The sequence below is a fragment of the Eurosta solidaginis genome, chromosome 4 (genome assembly GCF_040869045.1).
Source record: "Eurosta solidaginis isolate ZX-2024a chromosome 4, ASM4086904v1, whole genome shotgun sequence".
NCBI classification, from domain to species: domain Eukaryota; kingdom Metazoa; phylum Arthropoda; class Insecta; order Diptera; family Tephritidae; genus Eurosta; species Eurosta solidaginis.
This window is the reverse complement of record NC_090322.1, coordinates 172,451,079-172,475,104: the sequence shown is the minus strand read 5'-3', so window position 1 is coordinate 172,475,104 and position 24,026 is coordinate 172,451,079. Positions and strand designations below refer to the sequence as shown.

Genomic DNA, 24,026 nt, shown 5'->3' with positions numbered 1-24,026 from the left:
TTTACCTGTTACCATGCGATATATCGTTAGCTTAATTTAAAAATGTACTAAGCCTCTTTTTTGAAAAATTGTATTTTAATGCAGTTTTAAAACTGAATTCAAAATACATCGATCACAAAAAAAAAATATTTTAATTTTTCATTTTTACGTGCTGTTTGCAATGATGTGTAAATGTGCTAAGTCGCCAACTGTTCAAAAAAAATGTGCTAAGTCAACCAGTCAATAATATCAATCTGAATTACTAGTTATTTCTTTGTGCGCGCATTTTATTTACTTATTTAATGCATTCAGTCTAAAAGTACATGCTTTGTTTTTGTTGGTTGTATTAACGAAAACACTTTAACGAATTAACGAATAACACTTCCCAAAGGCTTTGGGTCGATGTTGGTGGTCCTTTGCCGTATATAGATCCGGTACGTGCCGGTAACAAAGCGCTATTAAGCCCGACCATCTCGGGAACGATTTATATGACCACATTAAACCTTCTAGGCCATCCCGTCCTCCCCACCCCCTAGTTCCATGAGGAACTTGGGGTCGCCAGAGCCTCGGCTGTCAATGAAACGGAATTCGCCACGGGTAGGTGAGGTTGGCAATTGGGTTGGAGAAGCTATATATTGCGCTGGGAACTCCTTGAGAGGGTTGCCTACACAACCCCTTGAAATTGGATTCAGCCAATTGGGACATACCTTTGGTGTTTGATAAATGCTTTGCGCTGACCATAATCTACTTCAATTCTTACATATCGATAACTACATGCTTTGTTACAGACTAGTTAAAAATAGAAAACAATTCAAGCTTAAACTTATATAACCTGTTATTAAAATCAAGAACACTACTGAATCGATTTGCTAGAAGTATAGTCCTAGTTATAGGTTCATTCATAGCGTAATTCCTTTTATTAGTTATTTAGATAAATAATATATTATGCCGAAGACCACGCATTGGAATATATGAATTGAACAAATTAGATAAATCAGAGCAATTAGTGCTAACGTTTATTACATTACAGGCAAGCATGAGTGAGATTCAAGTTGTTCTGTCATGCTGGTATATGATGGGAGGCCGTCTGACCAGTGAAGAATACGTAAAGCAATTTTTGTAAAAAATTTTTAAACTCTCTCAATTTTATTGGAGTTATATTCATAGAAAGGATTCCATATTATTAAGCAATATTCAAGACGACTTCTGACCAAGGATATATAAAGTGCCTTCAACGTCATAGGGTCCTTAAAGTCACTGGTGTAACGTCTAATGAACCCAACCATTGCAACAAATTTTGAAACAACGAAGTCAATGGTACTAGAAAAAGAGAGTTTGGAGTTAAAAATTACACTCAAGTCTTTACTCTTTTGACAACGGTTATGAGATTTAGTATTTAGTTTGTAGATAAAGTATGTGGCAGTTGTCTTTTTGGAATAAGACACATACACAGCATTTGTTTGAATTTAAATATAAACAAGTAAGGAAGGCTAAGTTCGGGTGTAACCGAACATTACATACTCAGTTGAGAGCTATGGAGAGAAAATAAGGAAAATCACCATGTAGGAAAATGAACCTAGGGTAACCCTGGAATGTGGTTGTATGACATGTGTATCAAATGGAAGGTATTAAAAGAGTATTTTAAGAGAGAGTAGGCCATAGTTCTATGGATGGACGCCATTTAGGGATATCGCCATAAAGGTGGACCAGGGCTGACTCTAGAATTTGTTTGTACGATATGGGTATCAAATGAAAGGTGTTACTGAGCATTTTAAGAGGGAGTGGGCCTTAGGTCTATCGGTGGACGCCTTTTCGAGATATCGCCACTAAGGTGGACCAGGGGTGATTCTAGAATGTGTTTGTACGATATGGGTATCAAATGAAAGGTGGTAATGAGTATTTTAAAAGGGAATGGGCTTTAGTTCTATAGGTGAACGCCTTTTCGAGAAATCGCCATAAAGGTGGACCAGGGGTGACTCTAGAATATGTTTGTACGATATGGGTATCAAATGAAATCTGTTAATGAGTACTTTGAAAAGGAGTGATCCTTAGTTCCATAGGTGGACGCCGTTTCGAGATATCGCCATAAAGGTGGACCAGGGGTGTCTCTAGAATGTGTTTGTACGATATGGGAATCAAATGAAAGGTGTTACTGAGCATTTTAAGAGGGAGTGGGCATTAGGTCTATAGGTGGACGCCTTTTCGAGATATCGCCATTAGGGTGGGCCAGGGGTGACTCCAGAATGTTTGTACGATATGGGTACCAAACGAAAAGTGTTACTGAGCATTTTAAGAGGGAGTGGGCATTAGGTCTATAGGTGGACACCTTTTCGAAATGTCGCCATTAGGGTGGGCGAGGGATGACTCTAGAATGTGTTTGTATGATATGGGTATCAAATGAAAGATGGTAATGAGTATTTTAAAAGGGAGTAATCCTTAGTTCTATAGGTGGACGACTTTTCGAGATATCGGAATAAAGGTGGACCAAGGGTGACTCTAGAATGTTTGTACGATATGGGTATCAAACGAAAGGTGTTACTGAGCATTTTAAGAGGGAGTGGGCATGAGGTATATAGGTGGACGCCTTTTCGAGATATCGTCATTAGGGTGGGCCAGGGGTGACTCTAGAATGTGTTTGTACGATATGGGTATCAAACGAAAGGTGTTACTGAGCATTTTAAGAGGGAGTGGGCATTAGGTCTTTAGGTGAACGCCTTTTCGAGATATCGCCATTAGGGTGGGCCAGGGGTGACTCTAGAATGTTTGTACGATATGGGTATCAAATGAAAGGTGGTAATGAGTATTTTAAAAGGGAGTAATCCTTAGTTCTATAGGTGGACGCCTTTTCGAGATATCGCCATAAAGGTGGACCAAGGGTGACTCTAGAATGTTTGTACGATATGGGTATCAAACGAAAGGTGTTACTGAGCATTTTAAGAGGGAGTGGGCATTAGGTCTATAGGTGGACGGACGCCTTTTCGAGATATCGCCATTAGGGTAGGCCAGGGGTGACTCTAGAATGTTTGTACGATATGGGTATCAAACGAAAGGTGTTACTGAGCATTTTAAGAGGGAGTGGGCATTAGGTCTATAGGTGGACGCCTTTTCGAGATATCACCATTAGGGTGGGCCAGGGGTGACTCTAGAATGTGTTTGTACGATATGGGTATCAAATGAAAGGTGGTAATGAGTATTTTAAAAGGGAGTAATCCTTAGTTCTATAGGTTTACGCCTTTTCGAGATATCGCCATAAAGGTGGACCAAGAGTGACTCTAGAATGTTTGTACGATATGGGTATCAAACGAAAGGTGTTACTGAGCATTTTAAGAGGGAGTGGGCATGAGGTATATAGGTGGACGCCTTTTCGAGATATCGTCATTAGGGTGGGCCAGGGGTGACTCTAGAATGTGTTTGTACGATATGGGTATCAAACGAAAGGTTTTACTGAGCATTTTAAGAGGGAGTGGGCATTAGGTCTATAGGTGGACGCCTTTTCGAGATATCACCATTACGGTGGGCCAGGGGTGACTCTAGAATGTGTTTGTACGATATGGGTATCAAATGAAAGGTGGTAATGAGTATTTTAAAAGGGAGTAATCCTTAGTTCTATAGGTGTACGCCTTTTCGAGATATCGCCATAAAGGTGGACCAAGGGTGACTCTAGAATGTTTGTACGATATGGGTATCAAACGAAAGGTGTTACTGAGCATTTTAAGAGGGAGTGGGCATTAGGTCTATAGGTGGACGCCTTTTCGAGATATCGCCATTAGGGTGGGCCAGGGGTGACTCTAGAATGTTTGTACGATATGGATATCAAATTAAAGGTATTAATGAGGGTTTTAAAAGCGAGTGGCCCTTAGATGTATATGTGAAGGCGTTCTCGCAATATCGACTAAAATGTGGACCAGGTGATCCAGAAAATCATCTGTCGGGTACTGCTAATTTATTTATATATGCAATACCGCTAACAGTATTCCTGCCAAGATTCCAAGGGCTGTTGATTTCACCTTGTAGAACTTTTTCATTTTCTTCTACTTAATATGGTAGGTGTCACACCCATTTTACAAAGTTTTTTCCAAAGTTATATTTTGCGTCAATAAACCAATCCAGTTACCATGTTTCATCCCTTTTTTCGTATTTGGTATAGAATTATGGCATTCTTTTCATTTTTCGTAATTTTCGATATCGATAAAGTGGGCGTGGTTATCATCGGATTTCGGCCATTTTTTATACCAAGATAAAGTGAGTTCAGATAAGTACGTGGGCTAAGTTTAGTAAAGATATATCGGTTTTTGCTTAAGTTATTGTGTTAACGGCCGAGCGGAAGGACAGACGGTGGACTGTGTATAAAAACTGGGCGTGGCTTCCACCGATTTCGCCCATTTTCACAGAGAACAGTTATCGTCATAGAATCTATGCCCCTACCAAATTTGAGAAGGATTGGTAAATTTTTGTTCGACTTATGGCATTAAAAGTATTCTAGACAAACTAAATGAAAATGGGCGGAGCCACGCCCATTTTGAAATTTTCTTTTATTTTTGTACTTTGTTGCATCATATCATTACTGGAGTTGAATTTTGACTTAATTTACTTATATACAGTAAAGATATTAAATTTTTTTGGTGAAATTTGAATTAAAAAAATTTTTTTTTTTAAAAAGTGGCCGTGTTCTTCATCCAATTTTGCTAATTTTTATTTAGCACATATATAGTAATAGTAGTAACGTTCCTGCCAAATTTCATCATGATATCTTCAACGACTGCCAAATTACAGCTTGCAAAACTTTTAAATTACCTTCTTGTAAAAGTGGGCGGTGCCACGCCCATTGTCCAAAATCTTACTAATTTTCCATTCTGCGTCATAACATCTTACTAATTTTCCATTCTGCGTCATCGCTTCAACCGCCTTTCGCAATCAATTATCGCATTTTTTCGGTTTTTCGAAATTTTCGATATCGAAAAAGTGGGCGTGGTTATAGTCCGATATCGTTCATTTTAAATAGCGATCTGAGATGAGTGCCCAGGAATCTACATACCAAATTTCATCAAGATACCTCAAAATTTACTCAAGTTATCGTGTTAACGGACAGACGGACGGACGGACATGGCTCAATCTACCTCGATTCCTTTATACCTGTACAACCAACCGTTATCAAAGTTAATATACTCTGTGAGCTCTGCTCAACTGAGTATAATTTTTGTCTGTGCACCATCCGGCAAAAGAGTCCAGATCAGCACCGTTTCAAAAAAGTTTGACAAATAAATAGTATTTTTTGTGAAATATATAGTTTTAGTGTTTTATTTCAATTATTAAAGGTGAGGAGTGATGGGAAAACATATTGAATAAAAAGTCAGGAGAAAAAATTTGTTATGAGTGCGGAAATGGTGCTAAGTCATAAAATAGCTGCTGGGTTGGCATACATGATTTTTTTTTATCTTTTTCAAAGCTTCTACACTCAAAAGCATTGCAATTAAGGTATTCTCATTCACAGTTTTGAAAAAAGAAGGTTATTTCAAAAGTTATTCATTTTTTTCGTCTCCTGTAAAATTCGTAAAAATTTACTTAGCACATTTTCACATTAAGAAACGATATAAACTTCGTATAAACCTATTGAGAGAATTTGATCAAATTCCTAAAGGAAAAAATAAGAAAATAGGTCAGCTCTATGAATCAATTATCAAGCTTTAACAATTTTGTATGACATTCTAAACATCAATCTGAAGAAAATTTTCCAGGACATAGATGTCCCCCCTAAGCAGTACATAATTCAGAAAGGCCAATTGCGAAATTGGTCTAGTAATAGCGTAAAAATTTGTACAAACTGAAATACAAGTGAAAATTTTTATTTGGCATACTAGCTAGCTTGGTATAATAATAGGGATCACATACATATATGATTACTTAATTTATAACTAAACATCGATGGCGCCACCAGGAAGAGGAATCCCTTTTTTAAACGGTTTTATTTAGCTTGACTTCACAGGCAGGCCGCACGGCCGCATGCACGGACGTTGTGATTGTAATTGAAATTTAAGTAACTTCGCGATAAGCTACAAGCTTGAAACTTGGAATATAGTTCAGAACCCGATGACAATGCAATAATAAGAAAAAAATCGCCGCTAGGTGGCGCAAAGATCGAGATATTCAAAAAATGGTATTTGTGGTCCGATTTGGTCCATATTTGGAACAAGTCCGGTAGAAGTGACATCAAAATATTATGGAGTTGGACGAGGGACAAGCATACGTGGCGCAGAGTCGAGTAAAGTCTCTGGAAGGATTATGTATTGAGGAGTTAGATTGTAACAAATTGTCAGGAAAGAGTCTTTGTAATAATGAGTCACTAAATGAACTAAAGAGAATGAGAAATAATAGGCAATGAAATAAAGACGGCGGCCACCGTGGTGTGATGGTAGCGTGCTCCGTCTACCACACCGTATGCCCTGGGTTCACACCCCGGGCAAAGCAACATCAAAATTTTAGAAATAAGGTTGTTCAATTAGAAGAAAATTTTTCTAAGCGGGGTCGCCCCTCGGCAGTGACTGGCAAGCGCTCCGAGTGTATTTCTGCCATGAAAAGCTCTCAGTGAAAACTCATCTGCCTTGCAGATGCCGTTCGGAGTCGGCATAAGACATGTAGGTCCCGTCCGGCCAATTTGTAGGGAAAATCAAGAGGAGCACGACGCAAATTGGAAGAGAAGCTCGGCCTTAGATCTCTTCGGAGGTTATCGTCATATATTAGACCAACTGAACCTTAATAAGGTTATGCTACGCCTCACATTTTTAGAAAGTTCACGCACCCAACGCTTTTATTTAATTTTCTGATCAACGCCATAGATTGTTGAGAATTATGATGACTAGTACCTAAGACCTACCTAATTATTTTCTAGCTTTTAGTATTATTATTACTTCATTTAAGTATAGTTTTCAATAAAACCGTTAAACTAAAAATTATTTTTGTTATTTATTTTATTGTTTTTAGTATTTGAAAATTTTTGCACAAAAGCAATTGAAACCCCAGCAACCGCTTCCCAAGGCAGTCGGTTCTATGTACCGGAGCGACTCGGGATTTTTTCCCGACCAAGGACTGTCATTTCAGTGTGGCCCCATTTAATTTGTTGCGTCCCTCCCACAAATTGTCATCCTCCCAGCAGCTCCTTGCAGCAGGACTGCTCCATACTCTCTTACTCCGGGAAGGCATCGAATCCAATCCGGGTCCGTCTCCTGACCCCGGTCCTGAGAAATGGTTTTGCTGCATCTGCCGGAAAAGAATCTTTTTAGGACGGTCATACTCTGTTCAGTGTGTCTCGTGCAAGGGATGGCTGCATCGGACAGGTTGTTCTGGGCTTGATCCCAAAACCCGACGTCCACGTAACTTTTATAAACCTTTTGTAGCTCCTTGCTGTTCACGCCCAAGGGCGTCCCGTAGTCTACGCCCTCGCCTATGCCCCGCTGGCCAGCAAGCCACAACAAGTACCCGCTGCTGCTCGCGCCCCACGGCGCCAACAACTCAAACAGCTGATACCACTCATAACTACTACCTTCGTAGTAGAGTTGGTAGCAATGCTGACCATCAGCCCCTGCCCCCGTCTTCTCCCCCCTCTTTTCCGGCAGCAATCGTGCAGGTCAGGGTAACAGACTCTTAGTCCCTACCTCCGTTTGCACCGTCTGCCAGCACAAAATATATAGGTTTGCGACATCCGCCCAATGCAGCTCCTGCCTTGGGTGGTGCCACTTTCCTAGATGTTCTGGTCTCCGCGACGGCAACCCCCCGACAGGTTTCATCGCGCCATGTTGCCAGGACGCAAACCCAAATCATCCGGGTACCCCAATGCTTGCCCAAGGACGCCCAGTCCCAGGGCCACAACGGCAATTGCGTCTTGGCCTTCCACAACCCAGGCGTAGTCACCCGTCACTTACCCCCAGAGTGGCGGCGTCTCCCCTTATGCACTTCAGAATTCTGCAGTTAAACTGTAACTAACTGGGAAGATTACGGAGATAGTCGATTTCATGAAGCGGCACAACATCCGCATTGCTGCGATTCAAGAGACTAAACTCACAGCAAGATCTGCATTGCAGACCTGCTCTGGGTATAATGTCCACAGGAAAGACCGCGAGAGCGGAAATGGAGGCGGCCTCGCGTTTATCATACACCACTCTGTGCAATATTATATATTTGATCCTGGCATCGACCGCAGGGACAATGTCTTAGAACGTCAAGGCCTATCTGTCCGGTCAGGCGATGCAAACCTAGAAATCATCAACATCTACATCCCTCCTGCCACCTGTTCCCCCAGTGGATATCGCCCTAATTTCAGAGCCTTACTCACTGGCAACAATCGCATTATCTTAGGCGATTTCAATGCCCATCACGATCTCTGGCACTCAAACTTGCTGGTGGACAGTAGGGGTGAGATGTTGGCGGATCAAATAGAAGAAACGACGTATGGTAGGAAGCTGTCACAGTTCGCCAGATATCTCAATCGTGAGCGCAGAACTCGTAAACTGCGTCAACTGGCAGCCGATGGTAACATTGGCATCCGACCACCTGCCTATACTTATTTCGCTCGAGCGTACCGCCGACTTCATCGTCACCGAAAAACGCACTTTCATAAACTTCAAAAAAGGAAAGGGGGAAGAATATAAATCTTTTACAGACAAACGCTTTGCTGCCCTCCCTATCCCGACTGATGCCCGCCAAGGGGAGCGTGCCTTCCGTAAGGTAATTGAATCCGCCTCGGCACGTTTCATTCCCGCCGGGAGAATTCCCGAAATCCGGCCCCACTTCCCGGCGGAGGCCGCAAACTTAGCCAGAGAACGTGACCTTATAAGACAGCTTGATCCAAGCTACCCCCAAATAAGGTATATAAACCAACGCATCAAATTGCTTGTGGACGACCACAAGCGGGCGAAATGGGAGGAGCACCTAAGAGCTTGTAACCTCTCTACCGGTGTGGGTAAACTTTGGTCCACCGTAAAGTCCCTATCGAATCCGACTAAGCACAAAGACAAAGTTTCCATCGTCTTTCGCGACAAAGTGCTGTCGGATGCGAAAAAATGCGCGAGCGCTTTCTGCCGACAATATATAATGCATCCTACGGTCGACAAAGATAGACGGAGAGCCAATAGACACGCACATAAACACAAATTCAGCGCGTCACCAATCACCATCACCGGTCAGAGGTTGAGGACGCCATTGGTCGTGCTAAACCATCCAAAGCAGTGGGCCAGACGGCATAGCCATGCCGATGCTTAAAAGCCTAGGGAAAGAGGGTTTCAAATATTTAGCGCATGTCTTCAACCTGTCTCTTTCCACCTTTGTCATACCCGAGAAATGGAAAATGGCCAAGGTGGTCCCGCTACTAAAGCCTGGGAAACCAGCTAACATAGGTGAGTCGTATCGTCCGATATCTCTCCTATCGCCAGTGGCAAAGATGCTTGAAGCCATCTTTCTCCCTAATTTCCAAGCAAATTTGCAGCTAGCCCCTCATCAGCATGGCTTCAGAAAACTCCATAGCACTACCACCGCGCTAAATGCCATTAGCACCCAGATAAATTGCGGTTTAAATCAATACCCCCACCATAGAACAGTACTCGTAGTGCTAGACCTATCAAAAGCTTTTGATACGGTCAACCATGGCTCGTTACTGCAAGACCTGGAAGGGTCTACCCTTCCCCCATGTCTTAAAAGGTGGACCGCAAATTATCTGGGTGGTCGGCAGGCATCTGTGCAATTTAGAAACGAAACATCAAAACCAAGGAGAATTAAACAAGGGGTGCCACAGGGTGGTGTCCTATCCCCGCTTTTGTTTAATTTCTACATATCTAAGCTACCTTCACCACCGGAAGGAGTCACAATCGTTTCCTACGCCGATGACTGCACGATAATGGCCACAGGCCCAGGCCCAAAGATCGATGCGCTATGCAATAAAATAAACGGCTACCTCCCTGATCTCTCCAGTTTTTCGCCTCGCGAAACCTGGCATTATCACCGACTAAATCTTCCGCGACCTTATTTACAACATGGACGTCCCAAATGTCGACCATTTTGAACATCCACGTCGATGGCACTACCCTACCGACTGTCCTACATCCCAAAATCTTGGGTGTGACGTTTGATCAGGATCTACATTTTGGTAAGCACGAAACCGCAATTGTTCCGACAATTCAGGGCCGTAACAAAATCCTCAAATCCCTCGCTGGCAGTACCTGGGGAAAAGATAAAGAAACGCTCGTGACTACATACAAAGCAATTCGCCAGCCGATTACGTGCTACGCGTCACCCAAATGTCGCCAAGCCTAAAAATTACCCACTGGAAGAAACTACAGGCCTGCCAAAATACTGCTCTCAGAATCGCCACGGGCTGTCTTCTTATGTCCCCAGAATACCATCTGCATAATGAGGCGAGAATACTCCCCATCAGGGAGAGAAATGAGATGCTGACCAAACAGTTTCTGTTGAATACCCAGAAACCTGGGCATCCCAACAGACATCTGATTGACGAACCAGCACCGCCTAGGGGCCTAAGGAGTCATCTCCGTAAGCATTTTGAGGAAATACGGCACCTGAGAACCCAGCCGTATGAAGCGAAAAAACACAAGCAGGTCCTTGGTGAACTCCATAGACAGGCGTCGGACCTTTATGTCGGGAATTGCCCGGTGAATCCAGTACTTGAAGAAAAATATCCAGAACTCGCGGAAGAGGAACGCATACTCCCCAGGGAAACGCGTGTCACTCTTGCTCAACTTCGTTCTGGATACTGTAACAGGTTAAACTCTTACCTATCCAGAATCAACCCCGACATACAAAATGTATGCCCCGCTTGCAATGTGTCCCCACATGACACCAACCATCTCTTTAATTGTAATGTGGAACCAACGCCTCTAACACCCCTTTCCTTATGGTCCACCCCTGTTGAAACGGCAAGTTTCCTTGGACTCCCGTTAGAGTATATTGATGACAATTTGTGATCGGTCGCGGCTATTAGGTGGGGCGAGCATTGCTACAATAACAACAACAACAACAACAAACCCCAGCAACAGCTGATCAACAATTTGATCTTTAATAAAAAAATCAAACCTATGACCTCTAGGTAATTTTATTAACAGCCAATAAAATTACAAACAACACTAATGGTCAACACTTAACTAGTATAAAAAATCTAACCACAAATAGGAGAACGAAAATACGTCAAAAACAATTATGAGAATTGAGCTGTGAGCCTTGAACTTTAGACGGAATTAAGTAATTTTCTTATTTAACAAACATATTAACATATGTGAAACTACAAAATGCTAAACTTATTCGAAACTAATGCTACTTCGTGAAAAAATTGCTGACCAGTTTCTAAGTAATCATTCTACTTTATAAAATATACATTTGGGAATTAAGTAGTACCTACTAATTAAAAGTTTCACTTGTAAGAACTATAGTAAGCGCTGGATCAGAAAATTTTCTTTTATTCTAAACGAAATTCGTTGACAAATCAATTACAAATATTTTTATACCCAGCTGTACTTGTACAAGGGTATTATAACTTTGATTGGATGGTTGGTTGTACAGGTATAAAGAAATCGAGATAGATATAGACTTCCGTATATCAAAATCATCAGTATCGAAAAAAAATTGATTGTCCGTCCGTCCGTTAACACGATAACTTGAGTAAATATTGAGATATCTTCACCAAATTTGGTACACGAGCTTATCTGGACCCAGAATAGATTGGTGTTGAAAATGGAAAATGTGAAATGTGGAAAAAACCTGGTTATTTGGTAAATAATACACCTAGAATGTTGAAATTTGACGTGTGGACTGATATTGGACTCTTGATAAAAATTTTAAAAACATTTTTTAAATGGGTGTGACATCGCTCACCTGTTATAAAATCAATTTTACAAATATTATTAATCATAAATCAAAAATCGTTAAACCAATCGTAACAAAATTCAGCAGAGAGGTTGCCTTTACTATAAGGAATGCTTTGAAGAAAAATTTACGAAATCGGTTAAGGACCACGCCCACTTTTATATAAAAGATTTTTAAAAGGGTCGTGGACGAATAAAATAAGCTATATCTTTGCAAAAAAGAGCTTTATATCAATGGTATTTCATTTCCCAAGTGGATTTATAACAAAATGTTCTAGGCATGGTAAATAAAAGAATATAAAAACATTTTAATTGCAAAACTTTTATATCTATGTAGCGTAGTTTCTTATTGGTCAAAAATTTAATTGAAGCGGTTGGGTCATTCCCGTTTGAATGTTCCGATTTTTTTGCCATAGTTAATCCTGAATTGTATGCCCCTATTACGTTCTACAACTCAACTCTCTTTCAGTTTACAACCTTGTGTTGGTATAGTTGTCAAACACATCGAAATCTGACAACTGATTACTATCAGTTGTCTCAGAAAATTTTGAAGTAGTAGGAAAAACAAAACAAACAAATTTTATAATCAGCAATTGTGTACACATTGGTAGTTCCAAGGGATTGGAGTGATCATGCGAATTTTTTCCTTATTTGGGAATTGTCAAAGTTTTATACCAACATTTTCGTGGTTATAAAATAAATCTATGCTAATATGCATTTTCCTATTAATAAAAAAATCACTGTTGCACATGCTTAAATTTCTGCCACAAATTGATCAGCTGTTCATTTATCTGTCAAATCATCACTTTTTTAGGTTGGCGGCCGCCGTGGTGTGAGGGTAGCGTGCTCCGCCTACCACACCGAAGATCCTGGGTTCACGCCCGGGCAAAGCTACATCAAAATTTTTAGAAACAAGTTTTTTCAATTAGAAGAAAATTTTTCTAAGCAGGGTCGCCCCTCGGAGTGTATTTCTGCCATTATCTGCCTTGCAGATGCCGTTCGGAATCGGCATAAAACAAGTAGGTCCCATTCAGCCAATTTGCAGGAAAAAACTAGAGGAGCAGGACGAACATTGGAAGAGAAGCTCGGCCTTAAATCTCTTCGGAGGTTATCGTGCCTTACATTTATTTTATTTTTTTTTTATTTTTTAACATCAATTCAACTTCAACTGAAATTGTAATTTTTGTAATTTGTAATACCAAACAGGAGTAGAGTTGTTTAAGAGTTGAGTTGTTTTAATTACAATCCCACTAAGTTGAGTTGTAAACCGTAATAGAGACATTAAATGGCATAATAATTTTTTATTGTAAATGTGCAATCTTGCAAAATTTACCTTTCATATTTACAACTCAGATATGAGAAAATGTGTATCAAATCAATTTATAAAGAAATTTGAGTACCCGGCACACTTTTTTATGCCCGAAAATTGGTTTGCAAAAGTGAGTACTCAAAATTGAGCCTCGCTTCTCTCTTCTCTATGCCATTCTCTTCTACTTTATCTTCGTATTTCGTCTTAATGATGTCCATCCCATATTCCATTTATCTTCCTCCCACTCACGAACCCATTCCCACTCCCATTCCTATTTCCGCTTACACTCCTAGTCCCACAACCATTCCGAGTTCCATATATCTATCTCAATTAAATTTCCTCATATATAGAATCTCTATACGAAATAGGGAACACCTGTTTCACCTGACCGGCCGATTTCAATATCTTTGTTATTATAAACTACTACGAAACTATATGCAACTAACGCACGTACAATTTTTAAAATCTCATTCATCTTTACGTATAAGATAGATACTTGAGACGTTGTTCTCTTGCCTGAAATATGCCAAAAACAAAATTTTGTATCTTTTTGCCTTTCCCTCCTCCAATCCATGTTTGATCCCTGTTTTTCCTCAGTATCTTCCCCCTTTCACCTTTAGATTTTTCTCTCTTCTACTCCCACTTAATTCCTCTCCCTTAATCCCTATCTACTTTGCTTCATCTCCTTCCCTTCTCTAGGTTCCTATCCTTACTAACGTCCCTTTTTTAGAATAGGTCGATGCGTCAGAAAGCTTGAAAAAATCACATTTTTTAAAAACATCTGGAGCTTCAAACCAGACATTATAATGCGTTTTTTTATCATAAGATTGCCGGAACATAGTCTGGGCTAAATAAATATAATTCAATTACTTCACCTAACTATATTTAGATATAATGGACGATTTCTTAAATCTTTGTTGTTGTGACTTTACAATCCGTGCAACCCGTGCAACGTTTGCAAGCGAGGCAAAGCGAATACCCCTAACACGTTTTACTATACATCCCTAAGACAATTTTTAATCCAAATACGAACTGTTTAGAACTGTGGTAAATCGTAAGAAATATCTCAGCCCTGACAGGTGGCATTCATTCAGTTAAATTATTTAACTAGAAAGCTTCTAGTATTTGCCAAGAAGACGGAATTAGTTTATAACATAGGTCCTGGTTTTTGATAGGGTTCTTGAGTTTGGTCGTTAAACAAACTTATGGTAACACTACAGACTCACTCAGTCTATGTGAGGTCCTCATGGACCGGCCAGTTCAACCTAACCTAACCTAAGAGGTTATTTACATATTTGTGTTAGTTATATATTTATGTTAATATACATACGTAATGTTCGCCAAATAAAATTAAAATTATAAAAACATAATTAGTAAATATTTACGTACGAAAAAATGGAATATGCAAAGGCATAGGTTTGGTTATGTACCTGAAAAAGAGGAAAAGAAATTTTTTATAAAACTGTGAAATAAATTATTTGAGCAGTATCTAAATATGTACATACATACATACATATATACAGCAGCGAACAGTGACAATTTTTATCAATCGTCGTCAAATAAAATCTTTTTTATTGTACATAGATATTCTATGATTTTTATTCTTAGCTGAGCAGAGCTCACACCGTATATTAATTTTGTTCGCATAACGGTACCCCGTAACGGCATAAACTAATAGATATAGACATCTATATATCAAAATGATCTGGGCGAAAAACGAAATTCATTTAGCCATGTCCGTCCGTCCGTCCGTAAGCACCATAACTTGAGTAAATTTTGAGGTATCTTGATGAAATTTGGTACGTGGGTTTCTGGGCGCTCATCTCAGATCGCTATTTAAAATGAACGAAATCGGACTATAACTGCGCTCACTTTTTCGATATCGAAAATTTCGAAAAACCGAAAAAGTGCGATAATTCATTACCAAAGACGGATAAAGCGATGAAACTTGGTAGGTGGGTTCAACTTATAACGAAGAACAGAAAATTAGTAAAATTTTGGACAATGTGCGTGGCACCGCCCACTTTTAAAAGCAGGTAATTTAAAAGTTTTGCGAGCTGTAATTTGCCAGCTGAGTATGTAATGTTCGGTTACAACCGAACTTAGCCTACCTTACTTGTTGGAACTGAAACTATGCAGCCCAATCTCAAAAACATTTTCAATATTGTGAACTTTTATCTGAGTGAAAAAGAAAGAAAGTACCAAATCGTGGCTACTACCTAAAGACGTCCAAAATTGAAAAAGGGCACCAGCGGACCAACTGGGGTTGGAAGGGACCATTTTTAGCCCAAACGGACCAAAGAGGCAACCGTGTGTACATACTTAGCATAAATACGAGTTAAACACACCAGGGATGTAACGGAAGTGAGTTTACTGGAACAAGAATTGAAATTTGTTTTGTTTTATCGCAATCAGAACCGAGAACTGAATATAAGCAAGTACATAGCAATATCTAGCAAGAATAGAAAAATAATATTAAACAAGTAAGGAAGTCTAAGTACGGGTGAAACCGAACATTACATACCCAGCTGTACACTTGAAATGCTGTTGTTGTTTGTTTTGTGTGCTTAATAGTGTTACAAGGCTGCGCAATAATACATATACATATGATTCTATTCTGAACGAATTTTTCTTCGAGTTATGGCTCCCGAAACATAGAAAATTGCTTAGTCATAAAACGGACCCATTTTTTAAAATTTGAACTTGTTCCTATTTATTGTTATAAATCCACTTGGGAAATGAAATACCATTGATATAAAGCTCTTTTTTGCAAAGATATAGCTTATTTTATTCGTCCACGACCCTTTTAAAAATCTTTTATATAAAAGTGGGCGTGGTCCTAAACCAATTTCGTTAATTTTTCTTCAAAGCATTCCTTATAGTAAAGACAACCTCTCTGCCGAACTTTGTTACTATAGGTTTAACGATTTTTGATTTATGATTAAAAATATTTGTAAAATTGATTTTATTACAAGTGGGCGTTCCCACGCCCATTTTAAAATTTTTTTTCAAATTTTTATCAAGACTCTCAATATCAGTCCAAACGTCAACATTCTAGGTGTATTATTTACTAAATAATCAGGTTTTTTATGTTTTACAAAATGTTATATATATAAAAAGTGGGCGTGTTTATCATCGTGTACCAAATTTGGTGAAGATATCTCAATATTTACTCAAGTTATCGTGTTAACGGGCAGACGGACGGACACGGATCAATCAATTTTTTTTTTTTGATACTGATGATTTTGATATATGGAAGTCTATATCTATCTCAGTTCCTTTATACCTGTACAACCAACCGTTATCCAATCAAAGTTATAATACCCTGTGTACAATTACAGATGGGTATAAAAATTCTTGAATCAGGGGTTAAGGCAAGTATTATGACTTGCTAAGAAACTAAATATGCGAAACGTACGTAAACCTGACCGATTTTCGTTATACATTCGAATTCAAACAGTGGGAACCGAAATCCGAATCGAAGATCTTTTACCTAGAAAAGAGTGAATTTTCTTTTTTGAAGCGAAACCAATTATGGCAACTTTTTCTACCGCCATTAAAGCCAAGACAAGCCGCTTGGAAAATATTTCGGTTGTCTTGACGAAAAAGTTCGGTACGTACGTTAAGCTCATTGTAGCCTAAGCCAGAAGTTTTGATTTTGAAGTATCTTCCTGTATAAAGCGACGCCCAGCCTTGTTGTATGGTTCTTCATTATCAAGTTCTGGTCGAACTTTAATCAAACACTTTCGGAGTCACCACACCACCCAATTTGTGTGTCGTAGATAAATATTCGTAATTTTTTATGCTCAGGCCTACTCCATGATGTTTTTTTTTGTGTTTCAACTAGTCACTTCCTTGCAAAAAATCGTGCGATTAATCCCTTTTGTCTATATTTGGGCATAGATGGTTCCCTTTAGTCCTTTTCGGGTATAGTTGGGATTTAGTCAGTTTGAAATCTATGTAGCTCAGTTTAAGATATATAAAAAAAACGGCAACGAATTGAGTAAAATAAAAAATATTACAGGTGATTGAATCGAATTATTTAAGAAAAATGCAGAGCCTTATACTGAACCTAAATTGCTAGGATTTAACGACTACGCCGGAGTTCGGGCTAAATTTCCTAAGAAAATTCATCACATATGTTTGGTGGCCTGGCGAACCCTTCGATTTTGTTTCTGCCATGAAAAATGCGACTGGGCCCTTTGAATCCTTATTGAACCGAAAAGGTACTACTAGTCTTCACATGTTCCCATATGGGTACAAAGGGGATTGGTCCTATCGATCCCTTTCGGGTATAAATGGGTACAATTAGTCTCTTCATAGGACATGTTCAAACAAAAGGGAACAGTTCAAAGCATACAAAGAGATCAAAACTGGCATTGGTCGCATACTTCATTGCGACTAACACCGGATTCATTCTAGACTAATCGCATTTTTTGCAGGGTTGTTTCGTTTAAAAAAATTTAATACATTATGACACATACATAAATAGTTTATCTAATGTTCATAAAAATTTTAAAATTTAACATATTTGCACATTGACATTGACCGCATAACACCACTTGTTGAGATGGAAAAAGAAGCTAAAATTATGTTTAGTTTTTACCAAATACTTTTTTATTTATTCATGTCTCTGCTTAATTCATTTATGCTCTTTCTTTTGTTATTTCTTTTAAGTTAACACGTCTGTTTCTAAGACGACATACTTTCTAAAAATCTTTAAGATCAAGAAAAACCACATTGACAAACAAAAACAATAAGAACAAGACCCATTGTGATATTCGGTGCTTGTGATGGCAGGCACCTAAGAACAAAGCGAGAATAAATATACAAAAAAGTTCAGATTAAATGCTACTTAGCTAGCGGCGCGAGAGGAAGAGCTTTTTTATAATATTTACTTACGTGCTAGGGATGCTACTAAAGTCAGATTACCGCAACTGAAGACGAAAGCGAAATTTTTATACTCAGTTGAGCAGAGCTCACAGAGTATATTAACTTTGATTGCATAACGGTTGGTTGTACAGGTATAAAGGAATCGAGATAGATATAGACTTCCATATATCAAAATCATCAGTATAGAAAAAAAATTTGATTGAGCCATGTCCGTCCGTCCGTCCGTCTGTCCGTTAACACGATAACTTGAGTAAATTTTGAGGTATCTTGATGAAATTTGGTATGTATATTCCTGGGCACTCATCTCAGATCGCTATTTAAAATGAACGATATCGGACTATAACCACGCCCACTTTTTCGATATCGAAAATTTCGAAAAACCGAAAAAATGCGATAATTCATAGCCATAGGCGGTTAAAGCGATGAAATTTGGTAGATGGGTTGAAGTTATGACGCGGAATAGAAAATTAGTAAGATTTTGGACAATGGGCGTGGCACCGCCCACTTTTACAAGAAGGTAATTTAAAAGTTTTGCAAGCTGTAATTTGGCAGTCGTTCAAGATATCATGATGAAATTTGCCAGGAACGTTACTGCTATTACTATATATGTGCTAAATAAAAATTAGCAAAATTGGATGAAGAAAACGCCCACTTTTTAAAAAAAATTTTTTTTAAATTCAAATTTTAACAAAAAATTTAATATCTTTACTGTATATAAGAAAATTAAGTCAAAATTCAACTCCAGTAATGATATGATGCAACAAAATACAAAAATAAAAGAAAATTTCAAAATGGGCGTGGCTCCGCCCATTTTCATTTAGTTTGTCTAGAATACTTTTAATGCCATAATTCGAACAAAAATTTACCAATCCTTCTCAAATTTGGTAGGGGCATAGATTCTATGACGGTAACTGTTCTCTGTGAAAATGGGCGAAATCGGTGGAAGCCACGCCCAGTTTTTATACACAGTCCACCGTCTGTCCTTCCGCTCGGCCGTTAACACAATAACTTGAGCAAAAACCGACATATCTTTACTAAACTTAGCCCACGTACTTATATGAACTCACTTTATCTTGGTATAAAAAATGGCCGAAATCCGACCATAACCGATATCGAAAATTACGAAAAATGAAAAAAATGCCATAATTCTATACCAAATACGAAAAAAGGGATGAAACATGGTAACTGGATTGGTTTATTGAAGCAAAATATAAGTTTGGAAAAAACTTTGTAAAATGGGTGTGACACCTACCATATTAAGTAGAAGAAAATGAAAAAGTTCTACAAGGCGAAATCAACAGCCCTTGGAATCTTGGCAGGAATACTGTTAGTGGTATTGCATATATAAATAAATTAGCAGTACCCGACAGATGATTTTCTGGATCACCTGGTCCACATTTTGGTCGATATCGCGAGAACGCCTTCACATATACATCTAAGGGCCACTCGCTTTTAAAACCCTCATTAATACCTTTAATTTGATATCCATATCGTACAAACACATTCTAGAGTCACCCCTGGCCCACCCTAATGGCGATATCTCGAAAAGGCGTCCACCTATAGACCTAATGCCCACTCCTCTCTTAAAATGCTCAGTAACACCTTTGGTGCGCAAATGAAAGAGTGAACAACGTGATATTCTACAACTGATTGAACAGATATACTTCAATATAAATTACAATACTCAAAAGTTAGTTGTTGATCGTGCACATGGCAGAATGAATAATAATAATAAGAAGAGAACAGGAAGTGTCAGTCATCTGTCATAGGTGATAGATAGTTGCCAGACGTATGTTGCCAAAGACCTTTGTGTGGGAGTTGCCACATGACTCCCCCGCTAATGACCCAGCCGATCAGGAATTTTTATTCGTCTCCCTGATCTAGTTTGTTTTACTGGTGCCTGTGACTCTATTTTATCTTGCTTTTGACAATTTATCTCGTAGATTGGCTCGTCGGTTTGCTTTTCAGTAAATGCGGGTTTCAGACGATCTATTGACACGATTTTGTTTTCTCCGTTGATATTGAGTTTAAAATGTTTTTTTTTTCATGTTTTCGTACTTCGAATGGGCCACAGTATGGAGCTTGTAGTGGTGTTTTGTGGCCATCGACTCGCACAAATACATACTTGGCATTCGGAAGATCCGGATGTATGAAAATTGATGGTGAATCGTGGAAGGAGGTTTCACGAGGTCTGATGTTGTTCATTTTACGTTTGAAAGAGTTGATAAAATCGCTGTCTTTTATATTCTTCGCCGCCTCATTGAAAAATTGTCCTGGTATTGTGAGAGTTTTTCCATAAACCATTTCAGCTGGCGATGCATTCAGGTCGTCTTTTACAACCGAGCGTAGTCCGAGTAAAATGAGAGGTAACTCTTTGAACCAGTCGTAATTTTCCAGTTTCGCTTTTAATGAGGATTTTAATGAGCGATGCCAACGTTCGATAATACCATTTGCTTTCGGGTTGTATGCTGTCGTTCGCAAGTGTTTTACCCCAAGTAATCGATTCAGCTCATTGAACAAGGTGGACTCGAACTGTCGGCCTTGGTCTGTCGTTATTTTTTTTTGGTACACCAAATCGGGAGATCCACCCTGATACTAATGTGTCTGCGACTGTTTCGGCGGAGATGTTTGAGATGGGGAGGGCTTCGGGCCAACGGCTGGCTCGGTCGATGCACGTTAGTAAATACGTGAAGCCTTTAGATTCGGGTAGTGGCCCTACTAGGTCGATGTTAATGTGTTCAAATCGGTCACATGTGATATCGTAATGTTCAATGGGTGATCTCGTATGTCGATGTACCTTAGCTTTTTGACATTTTAAACAATTACGGACGAATTGTTTACAATCTTTGCGTAAATTGTCCCAGACAAATCGTTGCTGAACAAGTTTTGTTGTGCCGCGTACTCCGGGATGGCGCAGGTCGTGCAATTTGCCTATAACGAGATTCCGAAATTTGTTAGGAACGAAAGGGCGAATATAATTACCAGAAACCTCGCAGAACAGTTCTGCCTCCGATCCAGGAATTTTTACTTGTTTCAGTCGGATACGGGTGCTTTTGTTTTTGAGCAATGTATTGAGAGAGGTGTCGTTTTGTTGTTTAGCGGCCATTTCTTCTAAATTTATCTCGCCTCCTCCGATTGCATCAATTCTTGATAGTAGATCTGGAACGACGTTATCTTTCCCTGGGACGTGGCGAATGTGTGTTGTGAATTCGCTGATGTAACTTAATTGTGCTGCACGTCGTGGAATAATTTTTTCGCTGAATGTTGTGAACGCGAATGACAATGGCTTATGATCGCAATGTACTTCGAATTCACGTCCGTGCAATAGGTACTCAAAGTATTTTATTGAGCGATAAATTGCTAATAATTCTCCAGTCGTTTCGATGAAGTGTGTTACGTTCGCCCTCTCTTTTACCCGAAATGATGGCTTATCGTCGAGCAAGTCTTTGAATTCTGTTAGCAGAAACGCACATTTGATTGTTGAATCAATTATGGTTACCTGTTGCCAGAACTTCACCCTTCGAAGACAACCCTGTCATTGGATGGATCGATCAGACGTTTTCGTTTTATGTCAACAAGCAATCCATATTCGTTTAAAAAATCTGCTCCAATTATCGAAGTAGAGCAATCGGCTATAGTGAAATTCCATGGAAGTTCGCGTCGTAATCCAAGGCTTACAGTTAAAAGACGTTTGCCATATGTTTGTATTGGCGAACCATTTGCCGCGTAATATTGTGCGTACTCTTCTACTTTGGCATTGTTGTAGCAGCTACGTAATTTTTCTTTCATACGATGAGTTGGTCTCAGTATAGAGTGATCAGCACCAGAATCAATTAAAAAGTCAGTGTCGGTTAGTTTGTCGTGGATAAACAGGCGTTTAGATGTCGTGCATAGCGTCGAAGCCTGTGTCGAAACTGCACACGTTAGTTTTTTTGTTTTGCTTTGAACGAGCATGGTGAACGACAGTTTTTCGCATTGTCTCCCAGTTTGCGGTGATACCAGCATACGTCGCTATTATCGTCATCTTCTTTGTCGCTTCGCTTTTTGTTTGTTGACCGGCCCCGTTTTCGATGCGGTGTGTGTTCTCGCCGAGTAGATCACTTTGGCGTTTCGATTGCGCTTAGCCGATTGGATAATTTGTCTAATTTTTGTTGGATTATTCCTAACGTTTGTTCCAATGGCGCGGTTTTTTCAACGCTGGAAATGGTTACTTTGTCTGAAACTTCCCACATTCGGGCGGCGATCTGTGCGAGGTCATCTAACTTATCTTTTGATGCGGCCAAAACAGTTCTCGTTGTTTGTGAAAGCTTTTTCATCCATAGATTTTTGATGAAATCATCGCCAACGTCTTTCGATGCGAGGGATTTAATTTTTTGTAACGCCTGTGATGGCCTCATGTCACACAGCGGCTCGTTGGAAATCAACTTCTCGAATTTTATTGTTGCCGTTTCTGAGTAGATTGATATGAGTTGTTGCTTCAGTTTGTCGTATTTTTCGTCGTTGAATGGTTCAAGTAGCAATTGCCTCACTTGCAGAGCTACTTTGCTTGATAAGTTTTCGACAGTGTGCAAGTATTTTGATTTATTTGAGGTTATTTTTCGTGCCTCAAAATGTGATTCTACGATGACGAACCATAGTTCCGGGTCGTTTTCATAAAACTGCGTGAATTTGACTTCCGAGACAGATGTTATTTGGTTTGCCGAGGAGAATCCATTCTGTCCTGACGACTGCTGTGCACTTATGGACAATGCCTCGTTTAATTGAATTTTGAGCGATTCAATTTGTTCAGCAAGTTCTTCACTGGTAGGCATTTTGCTTTCATTCACGTCCAATATAAATATGAAAGATATATTTCAATATAAATTACAATACACAAAAGTTAGTTGTTGATCGTGCACATGGCAGAATGAATAATAATAATAAGAAGAGAACAGGAAGTGTCAGTCATCTGTCATAGGTGATAGATAGTTGCCAGACGTATGTTGCCAATGACCCTTGTGTGGGAGTTGCCACACACCTTTCTTTTGATACCCATATCGTACAAACATTCTAGAGTCACCCCTGGCCCACCCTAATGGCGATATCTCGAAAAGGCGTCCACCTATAGACCTAATGCCCACTCCCTCTTAAAATGCTCAGTAACACCTTTCGTTTGATACCCATATCGTACAAACATTCTAGAGTCACCCCTGGCCCACCCTAATGGCGATATCTCGAAAAGGCGTCCACCTATAGACCTAATACCCACTCCCTCTTAAAATGCTCAGTAACACCTTTCGTTTGATACCCATATCGTACAAACATTCTAGAGTCACCCTTGGTCCACCTTTATGGCGATATCTCGAAAAGGCGTCCACCTATAGAACTAAGGATTACTCCCTTTTAAAATACTCATTACCACCTTTCATTTGATACCCATATCGTACAAACACATTCTAGAGTCACCCTGGCCCACCCTAATGGCGATATCTCGAAAAGGCGTCCACCTATAGACCTAATGCCCACTCCCTCTTAAAATGCTCAGTAACACCTTTCGTTTGATACCCATATCGTACAAACATTCTAGAGTCACCCTTGGTCCACCTTTATGGCGATATCTCGAAAAGGCGTCCACCTATAGAACTAAGGATTACTCCCTTTTAAAATACTCATTACCACCTTTCATTTGATACCCATATCGTACAAACACATTCTAGAGTCACCCCTGGCCCACTCTAATGGCAATATCTCGAAAAGGCGTCCACCTATAGACCTAATGCCCACTCCCTCTTAAAATACTCAGTAACACCTTTCGTTTGATACCCATATCGTACAAACATTCTAGAGTCACCCCTGGCCCACCCTAATGGCGATATCTCGAAAAGGCGTCCACCTATAGACCTAATACCCACTCCCTCTTAAAATGCTCAGTAACACCTTTCGTTTGATACCCATATCGTACAAACACATTCTAGAGTCACACCTGGCCCACCCTAATGACGATA

The 24,026-nt window shown here is 39.5% G+C and overlaps 1 protein-coding gene across 6 annotated transcripts in view; it reads right to left on the bottom strand.

Annotated features, from left to right (window-relative positions):
• Positions 1 to 24,026, bottom strand: part of Moe (Moesin) — a 274,557-nt gene that overhangs the window by 137,754 nt on the left and 112,777 nt on the right. For 2 of the 6 annotated variants that reach the window (XM_067783786.1, XM_067783788.1), the window contains one exon: positions 14,539 to 14,579. The exons of the other annotated variants lie outside the window; for them this stretch is intronic. The gene's annotated coding sequence lies outside the window, so the exon portion shown is untranslated. The remainder of the gene's footprint in view (positions 1 to 14,538; positions 14,580 to 24,026) is intronic. 6 annotated transcript variants of the gene reach the window in all.